This window comes from Stenella coeruleoalba, assembly GCF_951394435.1.
Source record: "Stenella coeruleoalba genome assembly, chromosome: X".
In the NCBI taxonomy this organism is placed as follows: Eukaryota; Metazoa; Chordata; class Mammalia; order Artiodactyla; family Delphinidae; genus Stenella; species Stenella coeruleoalba.
In genome coordinates, this window is record NC_137152.1 from 28,048,873 (window position 1) to 28,062,055 (window position 13,183).

Sequence of the window (13,183 nt, forward strand, 5' to 3'; positions counted from 1 at the left end):
AGGTCTTAGTTGCGGTTAGTTGCCTTGTGCGGGATCTTCGTTGTGGCATGCAGGATCTGTTAGTTGCGGCAGTGCAGGGTCTTTAGTTGCGGCGTGCGAACTCTTAGTTGCAGCATGTGGGAACTAGTTCCCTGACCAGGGATTGAACCCGTGCCCCCTGCATTGGGCGTGCCAGTCTTAGTCACTGGACCACCAGGGAAGTCCCTATTGTACTTATTTCTAATTTAATCTCATTGTAGTCAGAGTGCATACTCTGTTTCATTTCAGTCCTCTTAAGTTTATTGACCTTAGTTTTATGGCCCATCATATGGTCTTCCATGCTACCTGTATGCTTACCAAGATTGTTTGAGATGATACAAAAGAAATACAAAAATTAAACTCTGCTTTCTTGCAGTTTCCCAACCACATGGGAGTTAGAAATGTAAATACATGGAACAATACAACAAAGTCAGGAAAAACTAAATTATATCATCAGTAGGGATTAACCACATAAGTGATGAAAAGTCCTAAAGGAAAGGATTTACCAGAGTAGGGGCACAACAGGGTATGCACCCCTCCGCTTATTCTGGACATGAGTGTTTAAGCCAATTCTTGAAGCAAGTGCTGGGTGCAAACTATTAGATTGGAAATTGGAGAACTAATGAGTGAAATGATTAAGGGATGAAAAAAGGATCTGGCAAGTCATGAGCAGAAGACAGCATGGAATCTTATTTCCTTGTGTTCCTTCTTTATTTCCCACAAGAATTTTTTCTAACCTTGTATGTGTCAGGCTTTGTAATTAATGCCAGAGCTACATTGTTCCCCTGCCTCAGAGGTCTGGGTGAAGTGAAAGATTCAGGCATAAAGAAGAGGGGGTTGCTGGTACTAGGAGAGCAAGGGGAATAGCAATAACTAATTTACTTTGCATGTGACTTTCCCATTTCTAATGTGTGATGGGGTGCGTAGGGGTTTCATTAACAAGGAAAGAAATTGCAGGACAAAAGCAGGATTTGGAAGAAAAACTGAGTTTCATTTCTTATCAGTTGAGGAGGAAAGATCCATTAGTCAGTTTTAACTATAGAACTGAATATTAGGAGAAGGGGAGGCCGGAGATTTGATTTGCAAGTCATTTACTTGCCAGCAGTCAAGCAGAGAACTAGAACTACATCCACCTGGTGTGTCTTGTGGAGACTGGACTATTGAATGAGAAAAAGGCTGAGATAACTTGTGAGTCCCCTTCTGGGCCTTTGAGTAACTATTAAGAGGAAGGAGGGTAACCAGGAGGTGGGGTACTAGTGAAGTAGACAGCTCTTGAATACCAACTCTGACAGTTTGGTTCTGAAATTTGCTTCATTTCTTAAACAAGAGACATCTCATAAATAAGCAATTGGGGGAAAATTAAGCTCACATCATGTATTAATGAGAACATTTGGGGGTTTATGCAAGAGAAACCAATGTGAGCTAGCTTCAGCAAAATAAGATTTTCTTATGAGAATGCAGGGGTGCCTCATAGCAGCCAAGGGTAAGAATGCCACTGTAAGCAGGAGGTGGACAGCCACTGAGACTCCAGGCTTGGCTCCACTCTGTTTACCTCCTTTCTCTTTGTGTCTCTTCCCTTTCTTGACTTGTTTTTTATCTTTCTCCTGATGCCATAGGTCCTAAATTGATATTATAGCTCCAAACACCCAGTGTTGCTAATTTCCCCTTTCTAATCCCCAGGCAAGTTCTAAATCTCCAGGCAAGTTCTCTGATTGGGCCAGCATGGGTGAGAGGGTCCATCCTGATCCAATCGTGTGTGTGTGTGTGTGTTTAAGGGCCAGTGGACTCCAGGCCAATTAAATCATTAGATCTGGGGGTGGTATCCAGACATCAGTATCTGTTAGAAGTGTCCCAGTTTGGGAACCAATGCCTTAGGCTCTATTATTTTTATGAAAATAAAGACTATGGTAGGGTTAATAATGCCCCCACCATGTCCATGTGCTAGTAGCCAGAACCTGTGGAAATATTATGTTAAATGGCAAAGGGGCATTAAAGTTTCAGATGGAATTGAGGTTGCTAAAAAACTGACCTTAAAATAAGGAGATTGTTTTGGATTATCTGGGTGGGACTGATATAATCACAAAGGTCCTCAAATGTGGAAGAGGTAAGCAGAATTGTCAGTGTGAGAGAGGAATGTCATTGCTGGCTTTACAGCAATGGAAAGGAAAGGGCCATTATCCAGGGTGTGTGGGTGGTGTCTGGAAAGTGGAAAAGTCAAGAAAAATCATTCTCCCTTAGAACCTCCATAAAGGAACTCAACCCATCTGGCACCTTGATTTTAGCCCAGTGTGACACTTTTCAGACTTCTGACCTCTAGAGCTGTAATACATTTGTGTTGTTTTAAGCCATGAAGTTTGTGGTGATTTTTTTAACAGCAGCCATGGAAAACCAATACAGAGACATTATTGAGAAGACTGGTTAGTACTTGAATAAAAGAGAGAGAGATCAAAGATAATTCCAAGGCTGTATTCCTTAAATACAGTTGTTCCATGGTGAACATTGAACTTTTTTTTTTTTTTCGGTCTCTCTAGCGCTTCTCTTCTGAAGACAGCATCTCCTTCTGCCTTCTGTTTTCATTTAGAAATTTTCTCTTCATTTTTTTCCTCCAACTTTGAGTTTCTACTGGGGGGTACCATTCTTCTGTCCCACCTGCACTTTCTCTCCAAGAATGGTTATATGACTCAGCCTCACCCAGTCATGCTCTTTATCTGGTGTTCTAAAAATTGAAACTTCGGGAAGAGAGGTACTTTCTGTCTGCTGACAGCTTGGTAGATGTGAGCCCACAATTTGTCCGAAGCCATGGTTCCAAGTGTACAGAACATGACTTGGAGGTTCTGAAGAGTGAACCCTTCCAAGAGAGGCAGGGTTGAGAGCCTAATCTGGAATTTGAAGCATTCAGTTACTGGTTCCATTTATTCTTAAGGCCAATCATAGACTTCCCTTTCGCAACTTGGGTTACACAATAACTTTCTCTTTTTGCCTAAGCTACTGCATTTTAGTTTTCGTCACTTCAATCAAAATATTCAGACAAAAAAATATTCAGACAAATTCAGATATAAAATAAGAAAATAAATCCGTAATCAAATGAAAGTGAACAAACATATATCTGCATCTATTAAAGATGCAAAAATTATCTTTATTAACACAGTGTTATTGTTGTTTTTTCTTTTAGCACCTTCTGTATGTAAAACATTTTACCAGTGAAGTAACTAGGACAAGGTCCTACTTCCAGGCACTTACAGATTTATTCAGCCTACAGAGTCTGTCTACATTTACCAGTATACATACCCTCTTGCAGTCTGTTCTTACTGCAGTCCCCCTATGCTTATTTGACAAAAGCAAAACAGAAATGAGTTCAGAAAGTCTGGTTTGTAAAATACACAAACGGAAGAATCACAAAGGTTAATGGGAAGCATTTCAGGATGTTCAGATCTCTAAGGGCAGTGACCAGTCTCTCCCCAAAAATGTTCCTTTCCCTTTTCGGTCAGAATACTTGCTGGGAAGGACTATTGGTGTGGCCCTGTGGCAATTCTATTATTCTTAATAAGCCAAATGTTTCTTAGTTCCATCATAACTAAAGTAAAAAGAAGAAAGGAAAAGTAATTTGGAATAAATCACTTCAGGCCCACAGGCCAATTCACTTTGGATTCACTCAGGTGTGTTTGTTTTAATAGCTGATCTGAAGGCATGTGAGATACCACAGCTTACCAGATTTTAAACAGAAAAGTACAGAACTTAAAACTAAGCACGCATGCAGCATGGAATAATAATCAAGTTAGGCTTCTTAAAATGCTAACTGCCAGAAAACCTGAAACCAATAGAGCAAAATTCACAGGACAACACAGGCTGAATATTCTGTTTCTCAGAGGGGCTTTTAAGAAGGCTCAAATTCTGAGGTAGCTCCCTAAAAAAGCAGGGTCAATAATGGGTCTTATTTGACAACATGTGTTCTTCTCCCCAAGATATTTGGGTAGGTTTGTTCAAGACTTTTTTTTTTTTTTTTTAAGAAAAAGCAGATGTTGTCAGCAAAAGGCCAGAACAGCAGAAGAGTGTTCTCAGGGAAAGGGCTGAACTGTAACAGTGGGCAACGGTTGGAAAGTCACCAACCACGTTCTGGGCTCACACAGCAGAGACATGTTAACTAGGGTGCCCTGCACAGGCGCTTTGTGGGTGAGAAATTTCCATGCCGCTTACCATGGGCTGAGGACACCGCGCAATGAGGAGAGAGGCCAGTGGGCGGAATAGTGTGTGGGGAGGTAGGCATGTAAAAGGGTGAAAGGCTCGCGAGGATCTAGGGTGGGTCCAGGGAGAGGCGTGCTGACGCAGGGGGGCTGGCTAGCTTGGCCCCGCGCCATGCTGGGCTTTCTGGAGTGTGAATGTGCGTGGGGTGCACCCAGGGGCCTCGACGACTTCTCTTGCCAGTGTTATTTATAACAGATCTCAAGAGTGGAAAGCTCTAACGCGGTGCCCTGAGCACTAAGTCTTCCGAACCTAGGCGGCGGAGGCCCCGCCCCTCTGTTTCCCACCCTGCCTGGCCCCTCCCCTCCCCTTCCTAACTCCGCCCGGGCCCCGCCCCCGCCGCTTCCCACCGCCCTTCCCGTCGGCTCCTGGCTCCTCCTGGGCTCGGCGGCGGTGGGAAGGCGCAAGCGCGGTTGGCGGCCGGCAGGAGCGCGGAGTAGTGGCGCGGGACGCGCGGTGAGTGCGGTGGCGGCGCGGGGCTCGCAGCCGGGGAACGTGGTTCGGGCGGGCGTCCGGGGAGGGTTCGGAACGTGTGCGGGTGGCGGCCCGGGAAGACGTCGGCCCCATAAGGAGAAACCTGCCAGACGTGCGGCAGCGGGGCTGGCCTCGCTGCCGGACAGTGTCCGGCCCCGGCCGCGTGGGGAGCTGAGTGCGTGGTGGCGGGAGCGGGAGAGGGTATGTGTGAGGAGAAATTGAAGGAAAGGGCTCCAGAGGCTGGAAGTCCGGACTCAGGCTTGGCAGAACCGGGAGCCTCGCCAAGAGCGCTGGAGGGTGTCCCAGCTTCAAGTTCAGTACCCTCGCTTGGTGCCCCTGAGCGGCGGGCGTCCCGGGCCTGTCCCTTCCCCCGCGCTGCCGTCTCGGAGTGCAGAGTTGCCAGGAACATTCCGCGTCGCGGGGGGAGAGGATTTGGAGGAGGTGGGCTGTCGCCCCAAGCTTGTGCCAAGGAGGGAGTGGCATTCGTGTGCCTTTCTTCACCCCGCCCCCGGGAATGTGTCCGTCTTCTGGTACATTGTGCTCATGGACGTTTTAACAAAGGCTATGACTGTTTTCTAGGCAGTGGCTGGTGACAGCGGGGGCGGGTCGGTGGAGGGGGGGCGCACGAGGTCGCGGTGCGGCCCTGGGGGAATGGGGAGCGGGGGGGGCAGGCTTGGGGGGAGTGGAAGGAAGGGAACAACCCTCCTGGCTCAGCTTTTTCCTCCTTCCTGGTCCGCTGATTTTGATCAGTGGTAGAAACAGCCTCGAGAAGGATGTGAGTGGAAATGAGTGTGTGTGTGCAGACTGGCTGCAGCCATTGGTTTTGTAATTGTGCTGTTGATGTATTTTCTAAGTGTCCCTTAAGGAGAAAGGCGAAATTAATGGAATTTAAGAGGAAATAATTGAACGGAAGGATGAAGAGGTGGAGTGCCAAAACTTAGAACTAAATTAATGCTTTGAGATAGTTATACTATAAATTAAGCCAAACTTTGAAGGATGTGGAGATGTGAAAGTTAGAGTAAGTGGAAGTTGGTTAGGGTGTGGTTGATTGTTTGGTATTGGGGATATAAAACACCAGGGCAGGGGCTTCCCTGGTGGCGCAGTGGTTGAGAGTCCGCCTGCCGATGCAAGGGACCGGGTTCGTGCCCCGGTCCGGGAAGATCCCACATGCCGCGGAGCGGCTGGGCCCGTGAGCCATGGCCGCTGAGCCTGCGCGTCCGGAGCCAGTGCTCCGCAACGGGAGAGGCCGCAACAGTGAGAGGCCCGCGTACCGCAAAAAAAAAAAAAAAAAAAACACCAGGGCAAATATTGTAATTTTAGATAAGATTCTGAGGCTTTCATTTTCAAGCTTAGGATCTTTATGGAAAGTAGTATGTGTTCCCAAGCATAGATGTTGATATTTTTACTCATTTGTTTAACTTAATACAATAAAACAAACTGAACTTCTTCCTCCTCCACCCCTTTCCCTCGATTGTGAATCCCGTTTTATAAACATTTACTTTCAGATCTGAAGTGTGTTTAAAGGCTCAGTACCCCCTCCAACCCCCAAATCATGAAGTGAGCACGATTTCTTCTTGTGTTATTGTCATTTTATTCTTTCTTTTACTGTTATTTTAAGTTAAATGCCACTAACATTACCAGATTTGGGGAGGGAGGTGCTAGGGATACTTCCCTTTTCCAGTGGCTAATGAACTCCTATTCATCCCTTCAGACTCAGCCTAATTCACCACTTGGAAAAATTGCCAGATCCATCAGAATGAATTAGTCACCCCCCTTTTCTGCTAAACTGATACTACTGGCCTTATTTCTCTCTTGCTACTGGAACGCCAGTCTTCTGTGTTATCCCAGTACCTAGGGCTGCTGGGTAGGTACTAAGTGCCTAATGAATACACTTAGATGTTAATAAGTGCTGTTGGAAAGATAGTAATTTGTATCACATAAAGTTCATGGGGTAATGGAAGAAATTCAAAATGCTGAAATTATTTTTAGTATTTGAACAACATTATTTGGAATATGGATAAGAAACAAGTATGGAAATATGTTCCCATGTATTAGTCTGTGGATTATCCTTCTAGAAGAGGTGAGAAAGCTTTGCGGATATTGACAAAATAGACATCAGAAAAAGGCCAATTCTTTTAAAAGGTCAACTTCTGACACTGAAACAAGTGAAAAGTCAACATGAAAGGAAGATTAATCATTTGTAGAAAGACACAAATAGGTTGCTGCTGGAATTTAGGAAATTTGTAAGCGGATTAAGCGGGCCAGATGGTATCTTATGAAAGCTAATGTAACTAAAGAAGCTGTAACCTATTAGACCAATTAGAGAGACTAGTCAATTGCATTATACTCCTCCTAAAAGGTGATTTGAGTATTTGGCTAATGAGTCTCTTCACTTCAGAGTGCCCTCAATAGGCTTGTCCTATTTTCTGCCAGCCAGTTCTCTTCACTGCACCAGCACCACTGGCCTTCTAGTCACCTCCGGCTCATAACAGGGATTATCTTCCTCTTGCCCCTCACCACTCAAGCTCATCACCCCTACACCTAGCTTTCGTCTGCTAGATGGATTTACCCATCGCAGAGAATACCGTGAGCAAATGTTTACTCAGCTTATAAGTGAAGAAAATTGATACTTTAGTTTTAAAAATGAGTCAGGATTGACTACTTGGTTACTCTAGGCTTCTGTGCCTGCAAAGCAGAAAACCTATTCTGGCTCTTAGTAAACTTGTAAGGTTTCTCCCCTCAATTTATCCCCTCTCCACATGAAGAAAACTCTTTTTCTTCATGTCACTTTTTAAAAATATATATAATATTAACCACTGTTCCCCTCAAAACACTGCAAGTTAGTGTCTGGTTTTTGTCAGTAAAACTTGGGAATCAGAGAGAATGAGTAGCCGCCATAAAACATTTTCTAAAAAAGTTCTACATCCTCTGTGGTCTGTAGATTCACTGAAAAAACAAAAAAAAATCCCAACTACTGTGATTAAGGCTTCCTACTTAAAACTTTCCTCACCTGGACTTCCTCCCTTATTTCTGGTTTTTCCTCTCATTCTTTGACCAGTCAACCTCAGTCACTTCCACTGAGTCTTCTTAGGATTCTGTCCAAGACTCCTTCTTTCCCACTCTGTGCAGGAGACAATAATATGGTGGTCAAGGGCGTGAAATTTGGAGGCAAGATGTTAAAAATCTTTCTCTAAGTGTCAGTTTCCTCATCTGTAAAAATGATAATTATAACACCTGATAAGTGAGATCAAGTGTATTAACAGCTTACCATAATATCTAGCACATACTAATTGCCCTAATAATGGTAGCTATCGTTATTCCTAATTGCCATTTCTTATGACAAGTACTATAATTTCACTAGCAGTTAACTTCAAAATATGGATGTATTGACATCTACTCTGTTGGAGCTTCAGTTCTGTGATTGTAGATTCCTCCCATATTTCTAAAACAGGTGGCTTAGCACAGTGGTTCCCAAACATCAGCATGCATAATAATCACAAGAATGCGTAGATTTCTGGGCCCCATCCCTGGAGTTTCTGATGTCTGGGATGGGGCCTGAGGAGTTTTCATTTCTTACAAGTTTCCAAATGATAGTGATGCTGCTGACCCTTGGATCACATTGAGAGGCACTGATCTAGATGGATTAAGACAAATTGGCAGGGAGGAAGGGAGACCAAAAAAATAAAAGACCAAAAAGTTATCGAAGAGAGGAGCATACTTAAAAGCTGGTGGTATCAAATATCTTGTAAAGTTTGGAAAGGATAAAACTAAGAGAACACAGTTGGATTTGGTGACCAGGAGCCTTTTTGTTTGTTTTTCATGTGTGTCAGATACAGAGGGTTGATTTAATTATACTCCTCAGTTGGTGGAATATTATCATTATTATGACCAGAAAAAACATATGGCAGGTATTTGAGGTAATGGTTCTTAATCTGGGGTGTGCATTAGACTCTGTTAGGGAGTTGTTTTCACCAGCATACTTATGTTTAGTGCCCTTCCCCCCAGTGCAAACTCATCAAGTCAGAATTTCAGTGTGTGGAACCTGGGCATGAAAAAATTCCAGGAGATTTTCATGTACACCCTGGTTAAGAACCACTTCTTTGAACAATGATGGTCAGGAAGTAGAAGCAGTGAAAATAAACCTAGTTTTTGGTAAATTGTTGATGAAGTGAGAAGGGAAGAAAAACACTGGAGTTTGAGAATTTTAAGGGATCAAGAAAACAGGAATGTGTAAAAAGAAGTAAAAAGCCGGCTGGAGTGTTTGAAGGTGTAATGCTAAGGGGATATAATTGATGAAATAGAGAACTGGAGCCAGAGGGCAGGAGGGAATAGAATCGGGCACCAAGAGAATAGAGGGGAAAGGAATGAGTGAAGAAACATAAATCTAAAAGTAGAGAGGGGAGAAGTTGAAGGAACACTCCTTAAGGGAGGTTGTTTGCACACTACTGTTCAGTGGAACTTAAATAGTCCATGAACTCTATGGATTTTTCAAGGTTAGTAATGCTGGTAAATAAAATAGTCAGTTCAGCTACTCCAGCTCCCTCTAATGGTTACACAGTTGTGTTTTTTCACAACTTTTCTCATTTAGAAGAATTTTTTGAAATTAAGTCTAGACTTGCTGTGCTGTAACGCTCTTGCCCCAGCCCTTGCCATAAGATGACATATCGTAAGTATTTATATGATTATTATTCAACAAATGTTTGTGTACCTCTCAGTTGCCAGGCATTGTTCTAAGAACTAAGGATACAGCAGTGAATAAAATATTTGTATTTTATTGGAAATTTCTGTCCTCAAGGAGCTCACATCCTATTTGAGGGAGGAAGATAATAAAATAAATAAATAAAATATAAGTGTGCATGTGTGTGCTGTCTCTCTCTCTCTCTCTCTGTGTGTGTGTATATATATATATATATATACATACACGTATATGTATATATGTGTATGTATGTAAAGTTATAAAGTGTTGCATTCTTTGGCGAAATACAAAGTAGGGAAAGTGAATAGTGGAGCATCTATAGGTATTCACCAGTAGTTGAATAGAGTCTATTGGAGGGTGGTGATCAGGGAAGACTTCGCTGTCAGCAAAGACTTGTAAGAGATGAGAAAACCATTTATTTGGAGGAAGAGCTTTCTGGGCACAGAGAACAGCAAGTATAGAGGTCCTGAGGTGGTACCTTTTTGAGACCTTTTTGCTAGGAATCACAAAACAGTCCTTGTGGTTAGAGTAGCATGAATGAGTGGGGATCAATAATAAGAAACAGGGTCAGATAAGTAAGAAGGTATGTTGGAGGGTGGGAAGAGCATGTAGGGCTATTCAGCTCCTTGTGAGAGGACATTGTAAGGTTATTGAGTGAGAAGGAAAGCCATGAAACGTTTGAAGAGTGAAATGATGTGATCTGATTTGTTTTTTGCAAGGATCAATCTGAGTGCTTTGTGGAGAATAGATTATAAGGGGAGCAAGAACAGAAGAGACCAATTTGAGGAGAGGTTGTGGTGGCTCGGACCAAGACAGTATAATGCTGGAGTGATAAGTGATCAGATTTCCTGCTCATTTATTGGAAGTGGAATTGGAAGGGGAATGTGACGAAGCATGAGAGTCAGGGATGACGCCGAGGATTTTGATCTGAACAACTAGAAGGATGGAGTAGCTATTTAGTGAGATATGGAAGATTGTTGGAGAAGAAAATTTGAGAGAAGGAAGACCAAGGATTCAGTACTAGGCATGCTGAGTCTGAGATGACTGTTTGATATCCAGGTGGAATTCAGGAGAGTGGCATGGGTGGACAGGAAGCTCTGGGAATGGAACAAATCATTACAAGGAAAGAGAAAGGGTTATTCCTTTGCTTTAAAAACATTAATGAACTGGTTTTTAGAGCATTTTAGGTTCACAGCAAAATTGAGCAGAAAATACAGAGTTCCCATATACCCACAAACACACACGAACTCTTCCACTATGAACATCCTGCAACATAGTGGTACCTTTGTTATAAGCAGTGAACCTACACTGACACATCATTATCACCTAAAGTCCATAGTTTACATTAGAGTTCACTCTTGGTGTTGTACATTGTGTGGGTTTGGATAAATGTTTAATGACATGCATCTACCATTGTAACATCATACAGAATAGTTTTGCTGCCCTAAAAATCCTCTGTGCTCTGCCTGTTGATCCCTGGCAACCCTGGTCTTCTTACTGTTTCCATAAATTTACCTTTTCTAGAATGTCAATTGTTGGAATTCCACAGTATGTGAACTTTTTACATTGGCTTCTTTCATGTAGCAATATGCGTTACTTTCCTCCATGTCTTTTCATGGCTTGATAGCTCATTTCTTTTCAGTGCTGAATAATATTCAGTTGTCTGGATATATCACAATTTATCCGTTAATTTACTGAAGGACATCTTGGTTGCTTCCCAGTTTTGGCAACTGTGCATAAAGCTGCTGTAAACATCTATGTGTAGGCTTTTTTTGTGGACACAATTGCTGGATCATATGATAAGAGTATGTTTAACTTTGTAAGAAACTGCCAGTTTGTATTACAAAGTGGCTGGACCATTTTACATCTCCACCTACAATGGATGAGAATTCCTGTTGCTGCACATTTTCACTAGCATTTGGTTTTTTCAGTGTTTTGGGTTTTGGTCATTCAAATAGGTGTGTACTAATATCTCATTGCTTTAATTTGAAATTCACCAATGATAAAAGATATTAAACATCGTTTCATATGCTTACTTGCCATCTGTATATTTTCTTTTTCAGGTGTCCAGATCTTTTGCCCATTTTTTATTTTTATTTATTTATTTTTTTAACATCTTTATAGGAGTATAATTGCTTTACAATAGTGTGTTAGTTTCTGCTTTATAACAAAGTGAATTAGTTATACATATACATATGTTCCCATATCTCTTCACTCTGGTGTCTCCCTCCCTCCCACTCTCCCTATCCCACCCCTCTAGGTGATCACAAAGCACCGAGCTGATCTCCCTGTGCTATGAGGCTGCTTCCCACTAGCTATCTTTTTTACGTTTGGTAGTGTATATATGTCCATGCCACTCTCTCACTCCGTCACAGCTTACCCTTCCCCCTCCCCATATCCTCAAGTCCATTCTCTACTAGGTCTGTGTCTTTATTCCTCTCTTACCCCTAGGTTCTAAATGACATTTTTTTCCTTAAATTCCATATATATGTGTTAGCGTATGGTATTTGTCTTTCTCTTTCTGACTTGCTTCACTCTGTATGACAGACTCTAGATCCATCCACCTGACTACAAATAGCTCAATTTCGTTTCTTTTTATGGCTGAGTAATATTCCATTGTATACATGTGCCACATCTTCTTTATCCATTCATCTGATGATGGGCACTTAGGTTGTTTCCATCTCTGGGCTATTGTAAATAGAGCTGCAATGAACATTTTGGTACATGACTCTTTTTGAGTTATGTTTTTCTCAGGGTATATGGCCACTAGTGGGATTGCTGGGTCATATGGTAGTTCTATTTGTAGTTTTTTAAGGAACCTCCATACTGTTCTCCATAGTGGCTGTACCAATTCACATTCCAACCAGCAGTGCAAGAGTGTTCCCTTTTCTCCACACCCTCTCCAGCATTAATTGTTTCTAGATTTTTTGATGATGGCCATTCTGACCTGTGTGAGATGATATCTCATTGCAATTTGATTTGCATTTCTCTAATGATTAATGATGTTGTGCATTCTTTCATGTGTTTGTTGGCAGTCTGTATATCTTCTTTGGAGAAATGTCTGTTTAGGTCTTCTGCCCATTTTTGGATTGGGTTGTTTGTTTTCTTGATATTGAGCTGCATGAGCTGCTTATAAATTTTGGAGATTAATCCTTTGTCAGTTTCTTCATTTGCAAATTTTTTTTTCCCATTCTGAGGGTTGTCTTTTGGTCTTGTTCATGGTTTCCTTTGCTGTGCAAAAGATTTTAAGTTTCATTAGGTCCCATTTCTTTATTTTTGTTTTTATTTCATTTCTCTAGGAGGTGTGTCAAAAAGGATCTTGCTGTGCTTTATTTCATAGAGTGTTCTGCCTATGTTTTCCTCTAAGAGTTTGATAGTTTCTGGCCTTACATTTAGGTCTTTAATCCATTTTGAGCTTATTTTTGTGTATGGTGTTACGGAGTGATCTAATCTCATACTTTTACATATACCTGTCCAGTTTTCCCAGCACCACTTATTGAAGAGGCTGTCCTTTCTCCACTGTACATTCCTGCCTCCTTTATCAAAGATAAGGTGACCATATGTGCGTGGGTTTATCTCTGGGCTTTCTATCCTGTTCCATTGATCTTTCTGTTTTTGTGCCAGTACCATACTGTCTTGTTTACTGTAGCTTTGTAGTATAGTCTGAAGTCCGGGAGCCTGATTCCTCCAGCTCCTTTTTTTTGTTCTCAAGATTGCTTTGGCTATTCGGGGTCTTTTGTGTTTCCATACAAATTG

The 13,183-nt window shown here is 42.2% G+C and overlaps 1 protein-coding gene across 2 annotated transcripts in view; it reads left to right on the forward strand.

The window, feature by feature from the left end:
- PRRG1 (proline rich and Gla domain 1) overlaps positions 1-13,183 on the forward strand; it is a 255,606-nt gene that overhangs the window by 123,701 nt on the left and 118,722 nt on the right. Inside the window, exon 1 of one of the 2 annotated variants that reach the window (XM_079910183.1) lies at positions 4,641-4,713. The exons of the other annotated variant lie outside the window; for it this stretch is intronic. The gene's annotated coding sequence lies outside the window, so the exon portion shown is untranslated. Of the gene's footprint in view, positions 1-4,640; positions 4,714-13,183 lie in introns of those variants that run through there. 2 annotated transcript variants of the gene reach the window in all.